This window comes from Giraffa tippelskirchi, chromosome 12 (assembly GCF_054371585.1).
Source record: "Giraffa tippelskirchi isolate mGirTip1 chromosome 12, T2T-mGirTip1v1.2.pri, whole genome shotgun sequence".
NCBI lineage: Eukaryota > Metazoa > Chordata > Mammalia > Artiodactyla > Giraffidae > Giraffa > Giraffa tippelskirchi.
Genome location: NC_137286.1, coordinates 142,639,067 through 142,652,418, shown reverse-complemented (window position 1 = coordinate 142,652,418; position 13,352 = coordinate 142,639,067). Strand labels below are relative to the sequence as shown.

Sequence of the window (13,352 nt, the reverse complement as noted above, 5' to 3'; positions counted from 1 at the left end):
ATTTCTCTTAGTTCTGGCTCCTGAGGAAACCTCACTTAGGCCAGGGGTCTATCTAGGATGCTGGTTTGTACGTTATACGCTCAATACCATATGCTTTTTCTCTTTAAACTCTTAATTACTACTTTCTTTTTAGTTATCTTCATTTCCTCCCTCCTGAAATGTTCTGTTTCCAGGTCTCTCCTGAAACTATCTCCTTTGAGTCATCCACAGAACAGAAGGTAAACAGATGGTACTCCAATCGCTCTGGTAATTACCCCCTGAGAAAAGCATCCTTGTTCCCAAAGCAGGTAATTTGGACTAAATGAGAACTTCCGCCAGAACAACCCAGGTGAGTAGGGTGATGCGCTCTGCACAGCCATGATCATATTTTATATCATAGGAACCATCATCGTTAGTTTTTGACAAAATCAGGCTGTCGCTTTCTACAATGAAGGATGGTAAACATCTAAAAACAAGTATTGATGATTTTGTTTTCTGTCTAAAAGGAAATACTTCAGGCTCCATCCCCACATCCACGTTCAACTCCACCTGTTGGATGCATTTGGGGCACCAGAATCACAGTAGAGAAACTTTTAGGCACCTACTCATTTTCTTTTTTAATTTTCAACTTTTTATTTTCTGCTGGGTTATAACTGATTAACAATGTTGTGATAGTTTGAGGTGAACAGCAAAGGAACTCAGCCATACATATACATGTATCCATTCTCCCCAAATCCATCTCCCATCCAGGCTGCCACATATCATTGAGCAGAGTTCCCTGTGCTGTACAGTAGGTCCTTGTTGGCCATCAATTTTAAATATAGCAGTGCATACACTTCACGGCAGATAGATGGGGAAACAGTGGAGACAGTGGCTGACTTTATTTTTCTGGGCTCCAAAATCACTACAGATGGTGATTGCAGCCATGAAATTAAAAGACGCTTCCTCCTTGGAAGGAAAGTTATGACCAACCTAGACAGCATATTAAAAAGCAGAGACGTTACTTTGCCAATAAAGGTCCATCTAGTCAAGGCTATGGTTTTTCCAGTGGTCGTGTATGGATGTGAAAGTTGGACTGTAAAGAAAGCTGAATGCGGAAGAATTGATGCTTTTGAACTGTGGTGTTGGAGAAGACTCTTGAGAGTCCCTTGGACTGCAAGGAGATCCAACCAGTCCATCCAAAAGGAGATCAGTCCTGAGTGTTCATTGGAAGGACTGATGTTGAAGCTGAAACTCCAGTACTTTGGCCACCTGATGCGAAGAGCTGACTCATTTGAAAAGACCCTGATGCTGGGAAAGATTGAGGGCAGGAGGAGAAGGGGATGACAGAGGATGAGATGGCTGGATGGCATCACTGACTCGATGGACATGGGTTTGGGTCTACTCAGGGAGTTGGTGATGGACAGGGAGGCCTGGCGAGCTGCGGTTCACGGGGTCGCAACGAGTCGAACACGACTGAGCAACTGAACTGCGTGCATACGTGCCCATCCCAAACCCTAAGTATCCCTTCCCCACAGCAACCATAAGCTCATTTTGTAAGCCTATGAGTCTCTTTCTGTTTTGTAAGTAAGCTCATTTGTATCATTAGACTCCACATATAAGGGATGTCATACAATATTTCTCCTTCTGCGTCTGACTTACTTCACTCAGTATGACACTCTGTAGGTTCATCGATGTTGCTTCAAATGGCATTATTTTATTCCTTTTAATGACTGAGTAATATTCTACTGTATATATTAGGTACCTACTCTTACTAACAATGGCATCCCTGTAGCTCAGATCCCTGTAGCCTGTAATGCAGGAGACCCAGGTTCAGTCCCTGGGTTGGGAAGATCCTCTGGAGAAGGGAATGGCAACCCACTCCAGTATTCTTGCCTGGAGAATCCCATGGACAGAGGACCCTGGCGGGCTACAGTCCATGGGGTCACAAAGAGTCGGACATGACTAGTGACTAACACACTTACCAACAATCCGTGTATTCCCTTTAAAACTAATCTTTAAGCACAGATCTTTTTTTAATGATTCTTACTTTCAAGGAAATCACCAAGATGCAGTTTCCACCAATCGGTAAATTATTTTGACTTTTTGGCAAAGTCAGTATCAAATCTTTAAACCCAGACTTGGGACAATGGGACAAATAAAGACTCCTCTTTGCTCGAGAGGAAACAGAATCCTGCCTGCACATTCACTGTGATTGTAACTGCAAATCATAATCAGCTGAAATTCTTTTCTAACAGTGGGACTAACTAGAGAGCTTTCACCAAGAGCAGGGCACCTATGTCACTGGGCAAAACGGTAAAGGTCATCCAAATGCCCTTCACGTAAGAAGAAGGGAAGCAGTGAGAAATGCTAATTGCCCTTTTCTCACCCAGACCAGGTCGAATTATCATCAATTCTTTGCTGTGGTGTTTTTCCTCTTTTCTGTCTGGTGTATTAGCGTGATCCTCCAAAGGCTGCAATTTAGATACAGGGCTCATTAAAAAGAAGATGAGGATTTTAATATGTAGACCCAACACAAAAGCAAGGTATTTATCTGTGCTCGGCAGATGGCAGAGGTTAAAATTTCATTGACGCGATTTTTCCGAGATTAATGTAGCTGCACGTATCTTTTTCCTTCTTCTCTTCTGGAGAGGCAAAAGAGTGCAGGAAGAAATACATAAGGAAGGAAAAGCTCCTGCCAAACTTGTCGGCTCCATCAACATTATGGACAAATGATGGCCAATTTTACAATAAAGTGCCTGTGTTTTCCATTTCAGCATTTGGGGTCTTAACTTAGGAGGCTGTTATATACTATTCGGTAATCTTCTCTTCCTCTGCTTTTCCTGACATTATAAATTGTCCAGAGTACTTGTGTTTTCTGTTATTAACCTTCAAAACCCCCATCCACTCTACAACAAACATGCTGGGAAAGTAACAAGTGGGAGAAGAAAGATGCTTTAGTTTTCATTATCCTACTTAATGAAATAGCTTAAGAAATTATTTTGCTATTTTAAAGTTACTCACCTGTATCTGTGGGGGAGAAAATGCCTGTCACATGAAGCACAACAGAACCTCACAAATATTAGCATGTCTGCTGCTGCTGCTGCTGCTGCTAAGTCGCTTCAGTCGTGTCCGACTCTGTGCAACCCCATAGACGGCAGCCCACCAGGCTCCGCTGTCCCTGGGATTCTCCAGGCAAGAATACTGGAGTGGGTTGCCATTTCCTTCTCCAATGCATGAAAGTGAAAAGTGAAAGTGAAGTCGCTCAGTCGTGTCTGACTCTTAGCAACCCCATGGACTGCAGCCTACCGGGCTCCTTCATCCATGGGATTTTCAAGGCAAGAGTACTGGAGTGGGGTGCCATTGCCTTCTCCTTAGCATGTCTAATAAGACTCAATTCTCTCACTCTGGTGAGTAGGAAAAAAATAACTGTTTTGGTCATTTGTTATTTAAGTTATTTGAGTTAAGGGTACACTTAACTGCAATTTAATGTGAGGCCAGCTAATTTGTGTAGTAATGAGACTATCAGAGACCTACCAGAGGACCAGATAATCACGATGGTCTGATCACTCACCTAGAGCCAGACATCCTGGAATGTGAAGTCAAGTGGGCCTTAGAAAGTATCACTACGAACAAAGCTAGTGGAGGTGATGGAATTCCAGTTGAGCTACTTCAAATCCTGTAAGATGATGCTGTGAAAGTGCTGCAATCAATAGGCCAGCAAATCTGGAAAACTCAGCAGTGGCCACGGGACTGGAAAAGGTCACTTTTCATTCCAATCCCAAAGAAAGGCAATGCCAAAGAATGCTCAAACTACCACACAATTGCACTCATCTCACACGCTAGTAAAGTAATGCTCAAAATTCTCCAAGCCAGGCTTCAGCAACACATGAACCATGAACTTCCAGATGTTCAAGCTGGTTTTAGAAAAGGCAGAGGAACCAGAGATCAAATTGCCAACATCCGCTGGATCACAGAAAAAGCAAGAGAGCTCCAGAAAAACATCTACTTCTACTTTATTGACTATGCCAAATCCTTTGACTGTGTGGACCACAATAAACTGTGGAAAATTCTGAAACAGATGGGAATACCAGACCACCTGACCTGCCTCTTGAGAAACCTGTATGCAGGTCAGGAAGCAACAGTTAGAACTGGACATGGAACAACAGACTGGTTCCAAATAGGAAAAGGAGTATGTCAAGGCTGTATATTGTCACCCTGCTTATTTAACTTATATGCAGTGTACATCATGAGAAACACTGGGCTGGAAGAAACACAAGCTGGAATCAAGATTGCCGGGAGAAATATCAATAACCTCAGATACGCATATGACACCACCCTTATGGCAGAAAGTGAAGAAGAACTAAAGGGCCTCTTGAAAGTGAAAGAGGAGAATGAAAAAGTTGGCTTAAAGCTCAACGTTCAGAAAACGAAGATCATGGCATCTGGCTCCATCACTTCATGGGAAATAGATGGGGAAACAGTGGAAACAGTGTCAGACTTTATTTTTTTGGGCTTCAAAATCACTGCAGATGGTGATTGCAGCCATGAAATTAAAAGACGCTTACTCCTTGGAAGGAAAGTTATGACCAACCTAGATAGCATATTAAAAAGCAGAGACATTGCTTTGCCAACAAAGGTCTGTCTAGTCAAGGCTGTGGTTTTCCCAGTAGTCATGTATGGATGTGAGAGTTGGAGGGTGAAGAAAGCTGAGTGCCAAAGAATTGATGCTTTTGAACTGTGGTGTTGGAGAAGACTCTTGAGAGTCCCTTGGACTGTAAGGAGAGCCAATCAGTCCATCCTAAAGGAGATCAGTCCTGGGTGTTCATTGGAAGGACTGATGTTGAAGCTGAAACTCCAGTACTTTGGTCACCTCATGCGAAGAGTTGACTCATTGGAAAAGACCCTGATGCTGGGAAGGATTGGGGGCTGGAGGAGAAGGGGACAACAGAGGATGAGATGGCTGGATGGTATCACCGACTCGATGGACATGGGTTTGGGTAAACTCCAGAAGTTGGTGATGGACAGGGAGGCCTGGCGTGCTGCGATTCATGGGGTCGCAAAGAGTCGGACACGACTGAGCGACTGAACCTAACTGAATCAATACAATGCAATACAATACTTGACTCATCTGTTATGGACTCTGCCAATATAAATAGATCCATTTTCAACCTACCTGATAACTCCCTTCGCAGTAAGTCAAACTAGTACTTCAAAACAGTCCTTGATTTAGACCTAGTAAAGCCGAGAACTGCACCTCACATTCAAGGTACTTTTGATGTTATTTATAAAACAATTATTAATAATATAATGTTAAAATCAGATTTTGATTACAATATAGAGAAATCTACATTTTCCATAAGCTCCCCAGACCTCTCTACGCACCCTATCGTTTGAGAGCCACTCAGCTAGTGTTAAATGAATAGGAGATTCTTCCTCTGAAGTGCAAAGGGGGATATGAACCCAACTATCAGATTTGCTGAAAATATTGCGTATTTGAAGACATCAGACATCTAAGTTTCTTCTTCCAACTTGAGGATTGTGAAATAAGTCAGAGAGACATGCATCATATGATATCACTTATATATGGAATCTAAAAAACTGACACAAATGAACTTATTTACCAAACAGAAATAGACTCCTAGACATAGGAAACAAATTTAAGACTACCAAAAAGGGAATGGAGCAGGGAGAGGGGTGAGACAAATTAGGAGTTGGGATTAACAGATACACACTACTGTATATAAAAAACAAAAACAACAGGCTGTATAACACAGGGCACTATACTCAATATCTTATAATAACCTATAATGGAAAAGTCTCTGAAAAAGAATATATATATATATATATATGTAAAACTAAATCACTTTTAAATTAACACAACATTGTAAATTAGCTATACATCAATTTTTTAAAAAAAGAAATAACTTGGGGACAGGTAGAGAGATCCTCTCTACTGGTTAATATGAGAGCCGAAGTCTATATCCTTACTGCAACTATTAAAAAGCCTTTACTCATCACAAAAAGTGATTATTTTCTCATTGAAAAGAATAAAGCTGAAATAGAACTACCATCAGTGTCCCCAGGTCATTCTGTAATTAATGTGAGGCTGCAAACAGCCCAAGGACTAGGCATCTTTTTGTAGACCAGGTTTTTTTTTTTTTGTAGTCTAGAAATATCGCTGGTGTCAGCATGGACATTCCCATGCCTGTCATCAAGCAGCCACTGTCCATCAGCAACATAATTAAAGAGTCTCCCTCTTCATCAAAAGACAGCCAGAATTAGTTAGAAAATACTTGCCAACACTAACAAATAATTTCAAGTAGAAGAAGGGGCAGCAGATGTTGAGATGGAGAAGGGAGGAAAGGGAAGTGAAAAATGAGAAAGCAATAGATTAAAAGACAGAAGCCAGGCTCCAGATTGGGCTGAGTAACTGTCAGTCACCTCCCCCTTTATCTCGCTGAGTGACAATAAAAATATCTACAAGCACATTAACATTCCTAGAACAACAATTATAATTATGGCAGCAGCCTCAAATTTCCACCCTCCTCCTCCGAGGTTTCTGAAAATAAAAATCCACAGACACAAAACATGCTCTCATTAACAACCTGCACTGTGTAACTGCTGGACATAGCAGGTTTCCCAGCAACTTCATACATCATGGAGCCTTTATCCAGAGAACGTTCGGATTTTGCCAAATTAATTTTTTAGCCTTATCATTGTAAATGTGTCTACCCTCCAACCATGCAAGCAGCAACAAGAAACAGATGAATTGTTTAGATATTGCAAGAAAGTGCTTTCCCACAAAGACAGCGTGATATTTTTGAGAAAGCAGGATGTTTGTAATAAGAGGAAAGAAAGTGAAAGTGTTAGTCGCTCAGTCATGTCTGACTCTTTTGCAACCCCATGGACTGTAGCCCCCCAGGCTCCTCTGTCCATGGGATTCTCCAGGCAAGAATACTGGAGTGGGTTGCCATTCCATTCTCCAGGGGATCTTCCAGACTGAGGGATCAAATCCAGGTCTCCTGCATTGCAGGCTCATATGGCTCTTTACCATCTGAGCCATTGCAATAAGAAGGCCTGGGTTCAAATATCCATCCTCTCATTTAAGTGCTCTATTAGGGGAGCAAGTCCGTAAAACCAATAGGGGTTTCCATTTTCCCATGTTACAAGGATCCTTCAGAAGGCTGGATATCAGTTAAAGTCCATGAAAATTCTTTAAGGGTAATAAGTTTTCATACATGTCACACATGTCATCCTTTCCAAGGATGAGAAGACACAATTCCTAATGTTAGGATACTTGGAGTCCAGTGACAAGGCAATGGCACCCCACTCCAGTACTCTTGCCTGGAAAATCCCATGGATGGAGGAGCCTGGTAGGCTGCAGTCCATGGGGTCGCTAAGAGTCGGACACAATTGAGTGACTTCCCTTTCAATTTTCACTTTTCACTTTCACGCATTGGAGAAGGAAATGGCAACCCACTCCAGTGTTCTTGCCTGGAGAATCCCAGGGACGGCGGAGCCTGGTGGGCTGCTGTCTATTGGGTCGCACAGAGTTGGACACAACTGAGGTGACTTAGCAGCAGCAGCAGCATCCTTTCCAATGATAGCTTCCCTGATTAGGGCTTCCCTGATTCCCGGGAGAAATATCAATAACCTCAGATACGCGGATGACGCCACCCTTATGGCAGAAAGTGAAGAAGAACTAAAGAGCCTCTTGATGAAGGTGAAAGAGGAGAGTGAAAAAGTTGGCTTAAGGCTCAATGTTCAGAAAACTAAGATCATGGCATCTGGTCCCATCACTTCATGGGAAATAGATGGGGAAACAGTGGAAATAGTGTCAGACTTTATTTTTTTGGGCTCCAGAATCACTGCTGATGGTGATTGCAGCCATGAAATTAAAAGACGCTTACTCCTTGGAAGGAAGGTTATGGCCAACCTAGATAGCATATTTAAAAGCAGAGACATTACTTTGCCAACAAAAGTCCGTCTAGTCAAGGCTATGGTTTTTCCAGTGGTCATGTATGGATGTGAGAGTTGGACGGTGAAGAAAGCTGAGAGCTGAAGAATTGATGCTTTTGAAATGTGGTGTTGGAGAAGACTCTTGAGAGTCCCTTGGACTGCAAGGAGATCCAATCAATCCATCCTAAAAGAGATCAATCCTGGGTGTTCATTGGAATGTCTGATGTTGAAGCTGAAACTCCAATACTTTGGCCACCTCATGCGAAGGGTTGACTCATTGGAAAAGACCCTAATGCTGGGTAGGATTAGGGGTGGTAGGAGAAGGGGACGACAGAGGATGAGATGGTTGGATGGCATCACCGACTCGATGGACATGGGTTTGGGTAGACTCCGGGAGTTGGTGATGGACAGAGAGGCCTGGCGTGCTGCAATTCATGGGGTTGCAAAGAGTCAGACACGACTGAGCGACTGAACTGAGCTGAACTGATAGCTCAGTTGGCAAAGAATCTGCCTGCAATGTAAGAGACCCCAGTTTGATTCCTGCATCAGAAAGATCTGCTGGAGAAGGGATAGACTACCCACTCCAGTGTTCTTAGGCTTCCCTGGTGGCTCAGCTGGTAAAGAATTCACCTGCAATGAGGGAGACCTGGGTTTGATCCCTGGGCTGGGAAGATCCCCTGGAGAATGGAAAGGCTACTCACTCCAGTATTCTGGCCTAGAGAATTCCACGGGCATGAATGAGTGACTAAGCACCATCCTTTCCAATGCACATAATAACACATCACTTATGTAATTAGTAGATTAATTATTTAAGTGTTGTCTGATCCTGTCATGGGCATTAGAACTGGCCCCAGAAGACTGCCAGCTAAGTAGACCCAGGCTTCAGTGTTCAAAGCCAAGCCAAGAATGGCAATTATCCGAAATAGAGCCACCAGTTAGAACAAACCCATGTCAGAGGGTGAGTGGAGAGGGTCCAACAGCAGGGATGAAACCTGTCATCTGGTCCCAGCGGACAGGGCAGCACCTGAACCTCAAGGCTGTATCCAAACATCTAGGAGCGAACAGCACAGGCATTGAGAGAGAAGGAAGAACATAGAAATAAGACCAGAATTGTTACAAAGGATGCCCAGGGCACCCTCATCCTGGGTGGGACAGCACCCCAAGACCCATGTGATTCAACCTGAGTTAAAGTCCCAGGATCAAGGCGATTGCTGGTTAATTGCTATTTGACATTATTTGCAGGGGTGAACACAGTGTATTTGAAAGGACATGGATGGGTTTTCAGCCAGACAGAACCAAGTTCAGATCCAGTTCTGAAATTTACTAGATGTGTGACCAACCCTTGAGAGTGTCAATTTCTACCTCCCCATAAAATTAGGATAATAAGGCCTTCCTCACAGTGCTTTTGTGGGGATTAAATAAAATCAACACTCACGAAAGGTCTGAAACAATAGGTGGCAACCACACAACAAATGTTAACTTCCTCCTCCTGCTTATTTCTGGACTTCTCTCCTGGCTAAGTTTTTTTTATTAGCAACTTAGTATCCTCATCAAGTTTTTAGTCAGTAAGTGCTTTTTGAAAAAGATTAGACTTTAGTTTTCTTTTAGCCTTACTTCAATACCTGATTCTGACATAAACCTTTATCACCATAACCTCTGATTCCATTCACAGAGAACAGCACAGGATGCTGGAAAAACATTGACTAGACTCCTCAGCAGTCAGCTTCAATAACAGCAAACAACCTGCCTCATGCTCACTAAATATGCCTTGATACCAATGCCATAAAACAGAAGCTTCCCTATGAACTAGTACTAAAAACGATTTTTTTTCTAGATTTTGTGAAATATTGAGATTGGCCTTTACAGGTGAAATGCAGAGAAATCATAAGTTGACAAATATATATTAGTTTATTAACTTATTCAGCAAATGTTTATTGAGCTCCTACTGTATGCCAAGCATTCAATTAAAAGCTCAGGACACAGCATTTGAACAGATAGATGTTGTGCTGCCCTCGGAGAGATTGTGGGCTATTTACCAGGAGAGCCTGCATTTTAAATGAACTTTGTCTAGGCTGCATGATAAATAAACTTTAAAGTTTCAGTACTTTCACAAGATCAAGGTGTATTTCTCAGTCAGTCAATATCCAGCAGCTTTCCATGCTTGATGGCTCCCCTTCCAGTGGTTAACACATGGATCCAACTTCCTTCCATCTTTCTGTGCCTTTATCTTAAGCAGGTGGATTCCAGGGTCTTTAAAGGAAGAGAGGTGACAATTTCCAAAATATACAAACAGTCCATGTAACTTGACAATGACAAAGCAAACAACCCAATCAAAAAATGCGCAGAAGACCTAAATAGACATTTCTTCAAAGAAGACGTACAGATGGCCAAGGGGCACATGAAAAGATGCTCAATATCACTAATTATTGGAGAAATGAAAATCAAAAATATAATAGGCGCCACCTCACACCAGTCAGAATGGCCATCGTTTAAAAGTCTATAAATAATGAATGCTCAAGAGGGTGTGGATAAAGGGACCCCTCCTACACTGTTGATAGAAATATAAATTGGTACAGCCATATGGGAAACAGTATGCAGGCTTCTTAAAAAACTAAAAAATACAACTACCATATGACCCAGCAATCCCACTCTTGGGCATATATCTGGACAAAACTCTAAATTCAAAAAGATACAACCCTATGTTTATAGCAGCACTGTTTAATATATATACATGTATATATATATACACATATATATATACATATATATGTGTATATATATATGTATATATAATGGAATACTACACAACCATTAAAAGAATGAAATATTGCCATTTGCAGCAACGTAGATGGATCTAGAGATTATCACACTAAGTGAAGTCAATCAGAAAGAAAAAGAAAAATACGTTATGACATCACTATATGTGGAATCTAAAATATGACAAAAATGAACCCATCTATGAAACAGAAACAGACTCACAGGCATAGAGAATAGACTTGTGGTTGCCAAGGCGGAGGATGGATAGGGAGTTCGGAGTTAGGAGACGCAAACTCTTATATAGAGAACGTGTAAACAAGCTGCTGCTGTCCGGTGCAGAGAACCATATTCAGTGTCCTGTGATAAACCACAGTGGAAAAGAATATAGAAAAGAAATATTAACTGAATTGAATCACTGAATCACTTTGCAGCACAGCAAAAATTGACACAATATTGTAAATCAGCCACATTTTAATAAAGGGAGGAAGGGAGAAAAGCAAGTAGGTGATCAGTAGTCCAGTCTGGGAGTAGATTTCAACACTTTACCTGCATCCCACTTTCTGAACCCAGTCATAGTCCCCCCAGCTTGACTGCAAGGGAGGCTAAAAATGTAGTTTTCCTATATGCCCAAGAAGAAAAAAAGTTACAGTGGGATTCAGGGAATATATAAAAGTACATTTGGCACACCTACTATTTGCAGACTACTGTAGTAAATAGTAAGAGACATAGACGCATTCCCTTCTCCAAGTCCCTTCCAGAAGCTTCCAGTGCAGTGAATGATGACAAATATATACATACATAACTGATCAGAGATATAGTTTACATACAATATTACAGAGGGTCTGGGCTCGGAAATATTGAGCCCCTGAAGCATATTGTAGAAAAAAAATGCAGTGAAGAAAGGAATGTGCTTTTACAAGAAAATATGAGGAAAAGAGTTCAAGGTGGAGAAAGAGTCTGAGAAAAGGAAATATTTAATGGATGGCAGGGACCCCAGTGTGGCTGGCGTGTAACTCGCGTGATATGGTAAGTTTGAAAAGGTAGGCAGCAGGGTTGTGAATGTCACAGCACAGGGTGTGAAAGGATCTGCACAGAGCAGGTAGAAGCAGAGAAAGACTGTTTCAAGGATGTGGTCAAGAGAAGGCGAGGGTGGGATGATTTGAGAGAATGGCTTTGAAACATGTATATTACCATACGTGAAATAGATCACCAGTCCAAGTTCAATGCATGAAACAGGGCACTCAAAGCTGGTGCACTGAGAAAACCCTGAAGGAAGGAGTGGGGTGGGAGGGGGGAGGGGGTTCAGGACAGGGGGACACATGTACCCTCGTGGCTGATTCACGTCAATGTATGGCAAAACCCACCACAACATTGTAAAGTAATCAGCCTCCAGTTAAAACAAATAACTTAATATTAAAAAAAAAGAGGCACTGAGGTTCTAAACTGAGGACATCCCCAGGCCACTACTTGATTCCATGCTCCTTGAGAGCAAGTACTATGTCTTCATCAACTTCTTTTCTTTTTAATTTTGCTTTTAATTTCCCTCCATGCCTACCCAGGGCATAGAGGGCTCACTTGGTTGGTGCTGATTGACAGAATGGCTGCCCAAGTAAATAGCAGACCCCACAAGGACACTGATAACCACCCCACACGTAGGGGATTCATGTGCAAAAGTTAAGGAGAGGGACAGTAGCAAATGATGGATACCATGTGCCTTTTTAGAGCTGAGACAACACATCAGTTATTTGGCAAAGAAAGAGTAAGATCCATAGGCCAAGGTCCAAGAAATGAGAGCAAAAGCACAGTGTTCCCCTTCTGTTTACCCGCCCTGTGTGGCAGGAAGGGCCTTCACTGTGGTTGCTGGAACAGCTGAGCTCTCATCTGCATCTACTGGTTTCCAGCCAGTTGGCCTCAGTCCAGCCAGGTGCCCATTCCATGTCTTCATCCAGACACAGTGATGTTGACAGCTACATCCCCAGGACTTTCAGGAGGTAAAAGAAGATGGATGTAAAAGCTCTTTGAAAAGATTGGAGTCCTAAATAAAATATAAAGCGCCCATTTTAATGGAAAGTATGGCTTTCAGGTAGAAAGTGCAAAAGATGGAAGCGGGACACTGGTTAAAAGAAAAGAAGGTAGGACAAACTGAAAAAATAGCGTTGACATATATACACTATCATGGGTAAAACAGCTAGCAAGTGGGGAGCTGCTGTAGAGCCCAGGAAGCCTAGCCTGACACTGTGCAATGACTGAGAGAGGTGGGGTGGGAGTGGGGAGGGAGACAAAAGAAGGAAGGGGTATATACATGCATATAATTATGGCTGATTAGCGTTGTTGTATGGCAGAAACCAGCACAACATTGTAAACCAATTATCCTCTGAATAAAAAGAAAAATTTTTTAATAAACAAAAAATTTAAAAAGAAAGAGAAATGAAATCCAAGCTCCAATCTCACCAGCCTGAAAAACACACCCCGTGCTTGGCCCGTCCACGGCGCAGGCTCCAAGTGCCAGCTGATTTGGACAGAGAGCATCCTCATGGGCAACAGAACCCGTATCAGCCCCAAAGCAACTTCTGCTGTGGGCTCTGTACTGGTGATTAGTTTCTCTTCTCCAGCAGCCAAGGGACTGGCTCACCCCACACGGTAGGGCAACTTAATTAAAGAATTAGATACACAAA

The 13,352-nt window shown here is 42.3% G+C and overlaps 1 long non-coding RNA gene across 1 annotated transcript in view; it reads right to left on the bottom strand.

Annotated features, from left to right (window-relative positions):
* Nucleotides 1-11,034, bottom strand: part of LOC145530578 (uncharacterized) — a 92,119-nt gene extending 81,085 nt beyond the window's left edge. The window contains exons 1-2 of the long non-coding RNA XR_014071913.1: nucleotides 10,900-11,034; nucleotides 10,026-10,170 (exon numbers count right to left, since the gene is read on the bottom strand). This is a non-coding gene — a long non-coding RNA (uncharacterized LOC145530578). The remainder of the gene's footprint in view (nucleotides 1-10,025; nucleotides 10,171-10,899) is intronic.
* Between the last annotated feature and the right edge of the window lie 2,318 nt (nucleotides 11,035-13,352).